Below are 15,660 nucleotides of genomic sequence, written 5' to 3'. Positions count from 1 at the left end.
ATATTTATACGTACATACATATGTATTTTATTTGATTTTTATTTTTTATAAATAAAAGTAAACAAAAGCAGCTGATTCATCAATTGCACAATAAATTCAAGTTTGCGAGTCGAAATTGTCGCGCAAACTTATCGGAGTTGTGCAAACGAATTTCCATACATTTTTTGACAGTTCATTTGCGAGAGTGTAAAAATGCACAGATTGCACAGTTTGCGAGGCTTTTAAGCGTTTACATGAGGACCCTTATTAATTACGTTTATATTTTCAAACAATAAAGGTCAGCAACAATATCATGCCTGTCACACATTTTGTTCGGAATGGTTTCAATTTCGTACTTTTTATTCCGATCGATTTTGTTTTAGGTTCTTCAGATTCCGTGTAATTTATTAATTCGAAAAATATTTAATAATTCCATATTTCTGATTTAAATTTCACAACATTTTTTATATTAAAACAAAAAGGAAGCTTTTGGTACAGAAATTGATTAAAAATTTTAGAAAAACAAATAATTACAAAGAAATATCAATTCTACTTTGAAAACTGAAAGTGGTTTCATTCCGAAGGAAATTTTCGTTTTTTTTCCTGAAGAAGCAAAATCCGGAATTAATTTCACTTTCGATCGGAATGGAATTCTGTGACAGGCCTGTATATTATGAGGAAGGACATTTAAAAGTCAATTCAAACCCATATTTCGCCCACTAAGTTATTTATTTCAAAGTCTTATTTAAGAAAAACAATAGAATAGGTGTCACCTTAATGAACACAAATATTAATGTATAAAGAACTGCAATTTTTTATGTTTGTATGAAAAAACTGATACAGTTGAACTATGTACATTAGGATGGCTCCAAATGTGGATGTTCCCAACTAATTCATTTTAATATACCGTTTCCCAAAATGGTTTAATGAGTCCTAATATGATCCTGTAAGTCCAAAAATATTCGAACGATTTGGATTTTTTAAAATCTTTTTAATTATTTAAAAGAATAACCCCCATTTTCTCAATCTCTGGTTATTTTTTTATCGTGACGATAAACTGACAGTTCTCATACAAAAATGTTAATTGGAGGTTTATCGTTACGAAAAAAGATTACCAGATATTGGGAAAATGGGGGTAAGTTTTAAAAAATATTTTATAAACCTCATATAATATCGAACCGAAATGGGTTTTTCCGTTTTTTTTTAAATTTAGTATAGTTCGAATTTAATTTGAATGTATCGAATAAATAGTAACAGCGAGTTCCAGAGGAGTCAGTATATCCTCAGAGCTATTGTAATTAACTTCAAATTTATTACCAGTGTGTTTTTAAAGTGTGTGTATTAAAAGAGAGTGGCTATTTAAATTGTTGTGCAGATTTTAATAAATAAAGAGTTGTTAAAATTTGTAAACTACTGATCGCTTTTATTTGCAATTAAAAGAATCCTGTTTCTTTAAAGGTAAAAATTCAACGTTTTTAAAGGGTAAAAACGTAACAATATGTCATTTATTTATCATATTTTCTTTGTGATTAATATTACGTAATTCAAATTCAAATAAAATTCGAACTAAACGGAATTTTGGAAAATGGAAAAAACCGTTTCAGTGAATTTATATGAAGTTTATAATGTATTAATTTAAACTAATTACTTAAAATAATTCTATGTCAAAATTTAAAAAAAAATTTAACAAAAATTACAAAACATTGAATGTTTTTAGGTTTGGATGAGAATTCAGAAAGCGCCTTTCACATGATACTAATATTTCATAGATTTCCATTTTGATAAATGGTCCCCTCAAATAAACTAAACTTTCATTTTAGTTGAGGAACATCGACAGCTTATTTATCATCCATACAAATGGGGCCAACCTAATGTACATACATTCATAGCTAAGTAGTATTTACATTACACAGAAGGATAAAAGCATCTTAAAATATGGTTACATAAACCGCTTTTGCGTAAAAATAAAATAAATAAAAATATGAAAATATTAATGTTTATGGCAAGAGTATGTCGACAGAGTATTTCTTTTTGGTTTTATTGTTGTTGATGTTTTCAATTACATAACATCTGTGCGGGAAGCTTTCGAGTTTTTTTCTACTTTCTTCAAAACAAGGTCAAAGGTTCAAGGATTTTTACATAAGAAAAGCTCCCATAAAATTATATATGTATGTATGCAATCTATCTGTATAGCATTTACAGTATGTAAGAGTAACATTTTACTCTCTTTTTCATTCTCTTTCATTCTTTCAATTTGTTGATGACATAACACAAGAAAATGCCAATGTAGTGGTTAAATGCATGGTGATTGTATAGGAATTTTTTCATTTTACTTTTGTATTTTTGTGGGTGTGGGCGCGAAAGGATGATTGGTGGTGGCACTATACATTTTTCTATTATGCTTCGCTTGAGGAATTCTTTTGATACCATTTTTAATATATTTTTTTTTATTATTTTGTTTTTATTTTGGTTGTGTAAATAAAAATAATGTACGGATTAGACTCTGTGTCGTCAGGTTTAGGTTTTTATTTATTGAAAATACTTTTGGGAAAAATTGAAATGAAATGGCCAAATAAAAAGAAAATGTTGTAAAAATATATTTTGTGTAAAAAATTTGTATATCTTGTCTTTTTAAGTGTCCTTAGGCAAGTTAAAGTATTTAAGCCAGTCAATATTTCCCAAATGAAATAACTCCCAATGAAACAAGTCCCAATGAAATAATTCCCATCAAAAATGAAATAATTCCCAAACTTGAAAAATAAATTAACTACCAAAGGGTAAAATTAAATTACTCCCAATAATCGGCGGTTTCATAATTTTAAAAATATTACTCCCAAAAAAGCGAAATAAATCGCAATGAAATAAATCCCAATAGAAAGGAAATAATTCCCAATCTGAAGCAATTTATTTATGTAATCTAAAAAAAGGAACTTCAAAAGTGAAATTATTCTTCGCTTACCAAACATTTTTTGCATTGCGGGCCTATGGCGTAAAGCAAAGTTTTACTCCTTGGGCTGTTTCAAAAACTGGCTTCACTCAGAAAATTTGTTTTCCATTGCCGGCCTTCAGCCGGGCGCTAAGGTTTTCTCCTCTGGGGTGTATCAAACACTGGCTTCGCTCAGAAAAGTTTTTTGCATTGCCGGCCTTCGGCCGGGCGCTAAGATTTTCTCCTCCGGGGTGTATCAAAATCTGGCTTCGCTCATAAAAGTTGCAATCTGACAAAGACCGACGATGTAAAAAAAAACTTTTCTGAGCGAAGCCGGGTTTTGGTTCTGCTTTTGCAAAGTAGAACCCAACAAAAATTAAATAACTCCCAATACAGTGAAATAACTGCTAATTGTCAAAATAAAATTAAATAAAAAACCCAACAAAAATTTCTTTGGGAGTTATTGCATTATGAAATAGCTCCCAACAAAAAATTATGAAATAACTCCCTATGCGTTAGGAGTTGTTTCATAATGAAATAAGTCCAAAGTTGTATGAAAAATTTGTTGGGTATTATTTCATCTTTTCGTGGTGAGTTATTTCATTTGGGAGTTATTTCACGGTACCGTTGCTAACACTACGACGAATGACCCATCAATCCGATTTTTTGAATGTTAAGAAAGTTATTTGTTTGAGACGATCATTAGCTTTATGCGAATGACCAATGCGATTGACTGCTGCTTATTTTTAGCTCATATCGACACATACATATATGATTCGTCACGAATCATCGTGATTGATTTTTCAACATTTCTTTAGACAGTTATAGCTTAAAAATAAAACAAAAGTAATGTACTCAGCCAGAATTTTGAGTTAACGATTTTACATTACAAATATAATCACAACAAAAATAATCCTGGAATTCCGGCATTAGGCACGATATTGCTAACTATATCACGCTGTTATTAACATTGTTAATAAGCAGGGAAACCGGAAATATGCTCTAAAAAAACGTTTTAAGCGCTTTAAATATGCAGTAAAAACTTTAAAATATGCTCTTAAAATTTAAAAAATATGCTCTTTTACATAATTTTTAACCAAAAAATATACTTTTATTTAAAAAAATCAATACAATTCATTTCTAAAAAGTTATAATAACATAAAATAAACAAAAATAACAAGAACTAAAAAAAAGTATAACAAAAAATAAATACAACATAAAAACAATAGGAACTTAAGTTATGAAAAGGCCTCGAGAGGTATTTGTTGATGATATTTTATATAAATATAAAGTCATAAGGTTATTATTGCAATAAATTACAAAATGTTGACTTAAATTTTCAAATAAAAATCGTTGTCTATTGGATCTGAAAACATTTTTATACATAGAAAATGTTCTTTCGACATCAATTGATGTTATAGGAGCAAATTTAAAAGATAATCATGGCTATTCCTGTTCTCACTTTCACCATTCACCCTATTTTTGAAAGCATAATTACAACAATATAATATAAAATAAAATTTCGAAAATTATATACTAATTAAGGTTAAACCAATTACGTGTAAACATTTCTAATAAGAAATTCTGAGAAAATTAGATACCATTGTTGAAATTGTGCTTTCAAAAATAAGGTGAATGGTGAAAGTGAGAACAGGAATAACCCTGTACAATGGTTTAACACTTAGAATGGTTAAGTTTGAATTACAACTAAAATTTGATATTTAGATGACGCTATTATTAAAATAGTGCTTATTTTACATTAAAAAAGGCATACAATTTGAATTTTAAACAAAGGAGGTAAAAACCTGTAACACAACAGCGACAAAAAAAGTAAGACAAAATTAGTTTTTGATAAAGTCAAAATATGCTATTAAACAGTAAAATATGTTCTAAAATTCAAAAATATGACATAAATATGCTCTTAAAACAAATATATGCAAAAATATGCATTTAAGGGTAAAATATGCAAAAATATGCACTACCATATCGATGCCAAAATTCTTAAATAGTTCTGAAGCGTGTAAAAATCTTATCCATTAGACTCACCAGAAAACATGCATTTGCATATTTTGGTTTCCCTGTTAATAAGAATAACAACATTAACTGTTAAAGATGCTAACATTAACATTAAAGCTGCTAAAATCTCTAGGTGATCATTGTGGAAATAAAACATGTCCATTAGATAATTTATGAAACAACTAGAAGATGGCACTGTGTATATAAATACATAGTAACATTTGCTGTGCAGTCAGTATTAATGCTGTAATACAAGTGTGTTTTTAAAGAGAGTGACTATTTAAATTGTTGTGTTAATTTAAATAAATAAATAAATAAATAAATAGTTGTTAAAATTGTTAAACTACTGATGGCTTTTAATTGCAATTAAAATAATACGGAAATAAACCACCGTTTTTAAAAGCTAAAAACTTAACCATATTTTATGGTAATTCCTAATTTTTATTTTTTCTCCAAAATTATAATTAAATTCGCGAACTAAAAAGAATTATTCATAATTTCAAATTAAAAATAATTGTTTGCACCTTAATATACTCTATCGAAATCAGAAATAGAAATTCAAGGCAATCACTTAATATTGATTAATGACCTAATTACATTTTTAAAATAATTATGAAGTCATACAAAAATATGCACAATATCCATAAATTTATAAAGTTTTTAAAATATTAAAAATAAAAAAACAATAATGTTCACAAAACATCTATAGGGAGGAAACAACATTTTTCGCCAGGTATCGTATCTTACCACATCCACATTTATTGAAATTTGGAACACGAAATGTTTAAATTTGCTATGGTTTGGATTCTATCGAAGTTCAAAGTGCGGTTTCAATCTAATTTTTATACTCACCATCAAAAAAGAGGTATATTGATTTTCTATGTTATGTTCATTCTGGCTCCCCATAAGATTCTAAGAAGATCAAACTATGCCTGTTCAAACGAAAGGAAATTTGGCTGAAATTTTCCACAAATACTCTCTACTGTTTGATATTGAAAATTGTCAATATCGTTTCATGAATGCAACTAGTCCCCCTATAAATGTTCCTCCGGGATACTTGATTATGATTTGTTTGAAGACCAAATATTGTTTCATAAATTTTCGAGAAAAACTAATTATTTGGCCATATTTTGGCGAATGAGACCGATTTCCTTACTGTTTTTAATTTTTAGTAAAACCTGTTCAGAATATAGAATAATTCTAAATATAGTTTGAAACTTTTACTAAAATCGAAAGACGTTAACCATTAAATCGTGAAGGTCAAAGTTCAAATTTGTCAATATTTGGAATTTCTAATGAAAAGATAGCGAAATGTTATTTATTTTTGAGCCGATTTTGATGGAACTTAAGAAAAATATAACATGAAGTCTAATATTTATATCCACAGCACAAAAATGGAAATTAATGCTTAATGTAAAGTGGGATTTAAATGACAATTAACTTTTAAAATCACGAAAAACACAGCCATTTTGACCCCAAGTGCTCTTAAAGGTTAAAATCCAATTTTGCACTATTGTTGTAAATTTTAGACGCCAATGTATATTTTCCTCAAGATTCATTAAAATCAGCCCAAAATATATAACATTTCGCTATCTTTTCATTAGAAATTCCAAATATTGAACAATTTGACCTTTGACCTTCACGATTTAAGGGTTAATGTCATCCGATTTTAGTAAAAGTTTCAGACTATATTTAGAATTACCCGGACTATAATATTTTGAACAGGTTTTACTTAAAATTAATAACAGTTAGGAAAATGGGCTCATTCGCCAAAATATGGACAAAAAATTAGTTTTTCTTGAAAATTGCAAAATTTAAATCGCAGGTACGGAAAAACTGTAAGAGCTATTGACATAATTTGTTCACATTTTTATTTCCTATTATGATCTCAATAAATCACAATGTGGTTATCAAAAAATTCAGAAATTTGTTTAACAAAATTTTTAAAAATTTGAAAATGGAGATTCGAAACAGCCGTTAAAAAAACAATTTTTTTTTGGTCATACTTGCGATTAGGTTAACGGTATCCTACGAAGACAAAAATTCATATACAAGTAAAAATTAGCTTTTATTTTAATTTTTCCCGTAATATCGAGCCCTTAGCGCCAAATTATCGTAAGCGACAAAACACAAATTTTACAGGAGAAGGTTTTTTTTTGATTATTTTGAAATTTATACATAGAATTAAAAATGTTATGATGCCATATAATATAATTTCGTTGAAGCTATTTGCCTATTTTTCAAAAATATTTATAACTTTTGACAATTAAAAATTCATGGAATACTTTATTGAAAAATATGACAAAAAATGTTTTTTATTGAATTTTTGCATAGATTTTGCATTATTTATAAATAGTTTTTAATGAAATTTCACGGTTATGTAGATTTTTCTATTTAAAATGGAAAAATAAAAACGAATTTCGAAATTTATTATCAGCAATCCCACAATTCTCAAAAAAGTGTTGAAAAATTCCAAAAATTGGAATTTTTAGTTTTTTGGCTATAATATCCATACCAGGGTCGGGGTTATCGGGACCCTATGCAAAATAATTAAAAACATATTGAGCCACCTAAAATCGGTTAATATTTTTTGATATCGAAAATGCGATTTGAGAATTTTTGCCCTAAAGTTTTATTTTACATAAAAAATAGGTGTTTTTTGAAAGGACCTGGTCCCCTCGGTAACAACAATTTTGAAATTTGTTTTCCTTTAAAATATTTTATGAAAACTTAGCTTTCAGAAAGTAGAAATTTCTTATACATCCTCTTAGAAATTTTTTGCGATAACTTAAAAAGAAAAAAAGTTATTTTTTCCAAAAAAATTGCGAAAAATCGAATTTTTTAAATTCAAATGCATATAACTTTGGAATTAGTCATTATTTTTAAACAATTCTTTTTCTATTTGACACATACATGTGTTGTTAGTCCAATAAAAGAAAACTGAAGAAAATCGGGATAATATTTGGATACGCTGTTATCAAAAAACTGGAGTAGGATGGTTAAAAATGTTGAAAATTTAATTTTCAAATTCGAATATCTCCTAAGCTATAAGAGATAATTGATAGATTTTTTGTAGTGCTCAATGAGAATTCTATATGTGTAATTTTTTTGAAATCGGAACTCAAACCAAGAAATAATATCGTTTTAAAAATGTAACATACCCGAGGTGTCCTACTTTTAGGGCCCTTTGTCGCGCCCCTGGTGAGCCCATGAGGTCCACGTTCAAAACTTAAAGTCAACAACACTTCTTCTTTACGCATGTGAAATTTCATTCAAACCAATCTAACCATTTCGAAGATTTATTTCCTTCTTTTTTTTCTATACCACTGTGTGTCGCTTACGATAAAATAAGTTTACAGTAAAACGTAAACATTGACTTACGATAAAATCTTACCCCCTATATTTTTGAAGTTATTAACAATTTTGATATTCTGAGAACGCTAAAATATCAGTCGGTCCATAAAATTTTAATTTCTGCAATAAAAAAAAATTTTAAAATGTCGCGCTAAGGGCTCGATATGTATGTTAATTTTTTTTCCTAAATTTCTTGTTCAAGTGGCCTGAGACACGTTAAAATTTTAACAAACATTTTTTTCCATACAACTGTTTGTCACTCTAATGAACATTCAACATTCCCAGTCATTATTTTATTTAAATTATTTTTTTATTTGAGACATTTTTCATTTAAATAAAATTTTTTTCACTAATCCCCCACGTATGAGTAATACATATTTCTAATAATAACAAATTTATATCAATCATACGCATCAACTAACAACATGCCAATGCAGGCTTAAAAATACATTTTTTATTAAATTAAAATGAAGCTTCTATTTAAAAACAAACACATACACCAGCACTCTATTAATGGTAACGATTTTACATTAATAAAACTAATCGAATAAATAACAAAAAAAAAACACCTCTAAAGAGCAAAACAAACAGACATAACAAGAGAATTTTGATGACAAACCATAGGGTAAACGAAACAGAGTCAAAGAGAGTTGAAAAAGAGAAGTCGAGAACAAAATACAATAGACGACATGATGAGCAATAACCGTAAAACCAGACAGCAACATATACATCGTACTAACATTTTGTATGAGGGTAAAAATACACAACCTGCACAATCATCAGTTGTGCAAAGAGAACGAAATTCAGTGGATGACGAAAATACATTTTTGTTAGTTGTGCCAGTATAAATTTAAAGGAATTTATTAAAAAGTAAATTTTTAAATTGAAAAAAGAAGTGTTTAAATAAAACTTGGTAATTACAAAAGAATATTCACTATACAAAACTTTAATAAATTAAAAATTAAATCAATAACCACCTTTTAATAGACTTTGGAATTATTAATCATTATTTTTTGCTCTACTACTCTTATTGGTATTTTTTTTTGTATGAATAAATAGAAAAACATTTAAAATTATATAGAACAACAACCGAATAAATCTACCTAGTAAACTTTTAAGACCAAAAGTGCAATAAACTAAAGTTAACTTTTAGAATATAAAAAAAATAAACGAAAAAATAAACTATAAAAACGACAAAAACAACCTACGACTAGTACTATTTTAAGCCTTTGACGCCTTAGATTTGTGTTTAGTGCAAATACCGTTATTTGAAAAACCCCCGAAACAAAAACAACAACAACTTAAGGTGAGTGAGACAGTCAGTACATTCACATGTTTAAATGGAAAAGAAACAAAAGAAAAAATTTTAACTGCACGAGATTAAACAAAAAAAAAATGGCAACATATTTACATGTACACACGCACAAACCTACAGTTACATTTTACATGAAAAAAACCTGCATACTTTCAATATGATTCTTATTTACATATTTACATTTATACATGCATACGTATTTATGTTTACAAATATGTATGAATAACTGCTTGCTCTTCTCTTCTCATTCTGTTATGATATAAGCTTTCACATTGTTGTCTCAAAAACCAACAACAATAACAAAAACAAACAAAAAGTATCAAAAACAAACGAAATAAAACCATTATGACGTAACTTTTTCTCAGTACGTCACTTGATCAAAGTGTTTTTATTATTTTTATGCCCAGTTTGAGTAGAATTTAAACAAATTTTATTGATTTTTATTAAAATTAATTAATTCTGTTTTTTTTTTTAAATTTCTTTAAATATTGAAATCAACAAAATTTCACCATTTCCCCAAAAATTAATCATCCTTTATATTTATGGTAAATTAAAAAAAATGTGAAAATATTTTATATAGCTGATAATTTTCTCTTCTTTAAATTGGAAAAATGCTTTGAAACACTCTAAAAAAACAATTTTCTAGTTGCCGTCTGTTTTCTAATCCGAAAATCATCTTTCTTTTGACATTCTGTTTGCTTATACAATGACTAATATACATCCATCTATATGTTTGAACGTTTGAATAATAATTTTGTGTATGCTAAAATTTTGCACATGTTTTTCGTTGACACTCTACCTTCACTCATCTAATATTTTTAGTGTTTCAAGTAGTTGGCAACAAATTGTTAAGAGGCTTAATTGAAAATCAATATTTATGTATCAACTTTCCCAAAAAGGTTCAACCATACAGAAATACGCAAAGAGCGAAAACTAGAAAAAAAAAGTCCAAAAAAAAAATTATTTTCACATAGTTTTTTTTTTCTAATATATTCTCACCATTTAAAATTTTGACAACTATGTTACAGCTGCGGTCAAAATAATAGCACCACGACAATCATATTATTATATAATAATATTACGTAAAAACTGTTAAATTAATTTTTCTTGTTATTGTATAAATTTATACTTAATTCAATAAACTTTCAAACATTAAAAATAATTTTGTAAATTAGATGCAAATTTTAAAGAAAAACTACATCTTTTTGTACGTGTGTTAGTAACTGAACTCCTCCTTAACGGCTGGGTCGATTTCAATGAAATTTTTTGTGTGTGTTTGAGTGGTTCTCCGGATGGTTTAGATTCAATAAAATTTTAGACAGGACCACGTAAAGCGGGACAGCTTGTAATATATAAATACCTAAGAAATTCACCAGACAAAAAATAGCACCAAGATAAAAATCGATTAAAATAAACAAAAATTATCAAGGACAAAATTTAATTTAGTAACAATTATTATGGTTTGTAACGTTCTTAACACGTTACTATTATTAAGTAAAATATTAAAAATAAAATATTGAATGAAAAAATATATTTTTTCATTCCCCAAAATAAATTCTTAAATATTTTTGGTTTCCTTTTACCCTTTTTGTGATTCTTGGCCATCTATTTTTAATAAAATTCTGTATGGGGATATCGCATCCTGTGACACGACATTAACCTTTTAGCTTGAAACTCAAATTTATATCAGTTTATCATTCCATATATCATTCCTATGGTCACAATTTCTTTGATTTATATCTGAGTATGATTTTATCAAGCATTTGATCATATAATATTGAATTATTTATTCCACATATTCAATATATTCTTCGAATGTTATAATAGAAAAACCACGATCAAATTATATTTTTAAAATCTCTGTGTTTGTAAAAATTTTGGTTGAAATTGGATTCGGAGGACATTCTATAAAAATCTGATATCAAACAATTGGTCAATTCACAAGGTCTCTTATCAGTCATATTGTCATAATGTCCTAATATATTACGACTCGGCAGATCGGCTTAACTGACTCTTAGGCATTCGGCGCAGGTCTCTTCTGGTTGGTTACGATAACACAATAAACATAACATACAGAGTAATATTATTTTAGGACATTTTTGGCTTGAAAAGCAATAAAAACCATTGTGAAATTATGACAATATGACATGATAAGAGACCTTGTGAATTAACCTAATATAATTTATTTAATTATTTGAAAAGTTGAAAAATGATAATGCGACTTTGGAAATTTTACCTTTAATAGATTGTTATTGGTGAAACTTTCCTAGGATTTAAATAATTTAAATTTTGTTCTTGTAATGGTCAGCGAATAACTGCAGAATTGTCGTCACTTTTGACCACCATGCAGAACATAAATGCCTGATTTTCGAAACGGTGGGCCAAGAGTGTTATGATTAAAAGCGATAAGCGGTTTCGCAACCGCTTTTTTTATTTTAAAGCAATGTTTTTTTTAACATTTCTAAACATTTCTAAATATCTATAAATAGTTTTATTCTGAATTAAGCTAATTTGTATGTTCAGAAATCATAATTTTTTAAACTAGAGCTCACATACACCACTTTTTTTGTTACTAAAACAATTGGAAAAGTAAAATTAATTTTTTTGTTTTTAATTTTATTCATTTCGAATTATAATTTTATGCCGATTTTTTAAAACGAAAACATAAATATATTATATTTTTTTTCGACAATTTCTTACGATGGTGCTATTATTTTGACTGCACAAAATATGGGTATAATTTCAAATTATATATATAAAAAAATAAAGTTCGAATAATTACCAAAAATCTATAAATAAGATCTTATATTCAATTAAAATTACTACGGATATAAAAATATTTCCCATGTTAATTGCTTTAAGGTTCTGTGGTGCTATTATTTTGACCGGCACTGTAGGTCTTTGACATAAGAGTTTCCAATCTAGTATGTGTAATCTATGGTTTCAACTTCCTCACCATAGCTTCGCTATAGAAGTTACATAGACCTTAGGCATACATTATTTTTAACGAGAATTTTAAGTATTAATTATTTAAACATGTTTTTCTTTGTCACTCTACTTAAATGAGTGTTTCATTTTCAATGGCTTGAACAATTGGTAACAAACAACACCTAGAGACCACGCACTTTATACAAAAATAGAAACTTAAAAGCTTTTATTTACACATACTAAAGCAGCAACAACAAAATACACAATTTTCTTACAGTCTTACCTAAATAAAAGCGTCGGGAATTGCATTTTCTGCCGCCAATGTTACAGCTAAAGTAGCATAACTAAACAAGAGGGTCAAAAATGACAAATATCTTGCATGTGTAACGTAATAAATAGGTAAAGAAAACAACAAAAAAACAAAAACCTTAAAATAAACAAGAACAACTTCACTAACTGGAAACTGGATTTTCCAATAGCTCAGCGTTGCCGCCGCATTATTTCATATTTAGGTATGGCTGTTAGTAATATATTATTACCACTTAGGTTTCGTTATATTAACCAATGGAGTGAGCTGATGTTTCAAAGTTTGAAAAAAGCTTCAGAGCTCAAAATTTGTACATATGTATGTCGGTTTGTAAAGAAGACAACAATATACAAATCCTATACAAGTGAACTCTCGTAGTTCATAAGAAAACTTTTAATTGTCTGGTTTTGGGGAAAAGCTTTTTAAATTTTTTTAAAAAACACAATATTAATGTTACTTATCCCCATTATCACAACTTATAGTTTTAACCTAACGTTATTATCAGCTCAATTATGAATAAAAATTCCCCGAGAGTTATATCCCTTTTCCCATTTTTCCTTTGTAAATTCAATGGGAAAAAACTCCCGGGGAATTTTTTATTCATAATTGGGATGTATATATTTTTAAGTTACCGTTTAACCAGACATCATGATAATGGGGGTTAAGCAACTTTAAATATTTAAGTTTTTCATCTCATGTCGGTATTTTTAAATCTTTTTGTCATAGATACATATATTGTCGAATCTTATCTAACCCTAACAAAGTTTTTCTTTTGGTAAAAATATCCATCCTATTGCAACAATTTTGCATATTGTTACGTTTTAACCTTTTCAAAACGCTGGTTTATTTCCTTTAAATAAACCGGATACTTTTGATTGCAAATAAAAGCCGTTTAGTAGTTTGAAAATTGTAACAACTCTTTATTTATTTAAAATGTTCAACAACAGAATTAAATAGTCACTCAATGTTTTTTTTATACACGTTTATAAATTCTCAGAAATACAGACACTTTATAATGTATACGAATTCACTTGAAAAATACAGCACACTTTAAGGCACTCAGTTGATGTTTATTCAAATAGCGTCTCTGATAAACTGACTAATGACTGCAACCTCTGCCACTATTTATAACACTGCCATCTGCACTCTAGATTGCTCTTTAACTGTCAAAGTTCGAATATTCTAGATCATACGCCATCTGTGGTGTACTTTCTACAATGTTCTTTAACTGAATATTCGAATTCAAACAGCGTTGCCAACTTACGATCAATGGTCAACTGAAAGCTTTTATTTAATAATGCCCACAGATATGTTACAGTTTGCTATTACAGCACTGTTATTTGAAAGCATTATGCTACTTTTAAATGCCCTTAAAATCGTTATATTTGAATTCAAGTACAATTTCGTAACAATATTTTTGGAAGCACCTAAATGTTTTATTATCTAAAACCGGTGTTGGTTGATACACACATAAAAGTTCTGAAGAACTAATTCTTAATTTAATTTTTAAAATCATATTAAATTCTTTTCTTAACCAAGTACTTCAAACGTACAATTATTTATAGAATTAACTATTCATTGAATCATTATATTTTTGTTAATTGAAATCCATTACAAATTAGCTTTAGATAATGAATGAATTCTTTTTAAATAAAAGCCGTTGAATGTATGATTTTATGGAATGGATTGCTGAAATTTTTTTAAGCTCAGACTGAAATAATTAATTCAAAGCTCTGATCACTGGCATGGATCCAGGTCAACCATTTGGGGGTAGGGGGGAAATAAGTAAAATTTATTTTACATTTTTCTTTTTTCCTTTTTTATATTAAACCTTTTCGGGTTTGGCGGGGGGTGAATTTTCTTTTTTCACCCCCTGGATCCACGCCTGACTGATCATATAGAGGGATTCTGAATTTGCATTACTATTTATTCAGTTTGTTTTTTTCCAAATCGCCATGGACGGATTTTTTTTATCAAAATGGGTTTCTGTTCGGACAATATTCCATGTGCTTCGCCCATTTTATGCTCACCATAATCGTCCTACAGTGTGGTGAATAAATTTCAGTCCACTGGTTCAGTATACAATGAAGCAATACCCGTATGACAACGAAACGCAAGATCTGAGGAATGCATCGTCGCTGTCAGTGTGCAGAAGACGAGGAATTCGATTTCATGTCGCTCACAAGAACAAAATTCAAATGACCCTACAGAAAACGAAGTGTTCGCTGAACATGCGAATAGGATGAGTTGGAAACTGACCCTGACTTTCATCAAAATATTATATTCAACGTTTAGACCCTTTTCTGGATGGCTGGGTACGTTAACAAACAAAATTGTCGCATTCCGAAAAAGTCACTGTTTGTGGATTTTGGGCTGGTGGCGTCATCGGTCCATATTTCTTTGAGAATGACGTTGGCCAAGCCATCACCGTCCTTATTTTGGCATGACTTGGTTGATATGGACACCAACGATTTGAGGGCATGGCCAACTCACGTGGAGGTGATGTAAACAGGCCACAGAGATCTTTCGGCCCTCAGAGCCAAAATAACCTATGCAATTGATCAAATTCAGCCTGGTTTATGGTCCTCAGTAATGGGAATTTTATTAATATTTAAATATGGAAAGCGCTTAATGAAAGACTAATTATTTTAAATGAAATTGAGTTTATGAATTTTAATGGGTGAATGACTTAAAAATGCGAGTATTTTTCCAAATTTTTTAGCTTTTATTTTATTCAAAGTACATATTGGCCATTGTTAGCTATGACCTTTTCCCATCTTTCTGGCAGATTCCGTGACAAAGAACTGCTCATCTTTTGAGGCCAAGAACGAATTA

The sequence above is a fragment of the Calliphora vicina genome, chromosome 3 (assembly GCF_958450345.1).
Source record: "Calliphora vicina chromosome 3, idCalVici1.1, whole genome shotgun sequence".
In the NCBI taxonomy this organism is placed as follows: Eukaryota; Metazoa; Arthropoda; class Insecta; order Diptera; family Calliphoridae; genus Calliphora; species Calliphora vicina.
Note: the sequence above shows the minus strand (reverse complement) of the source record.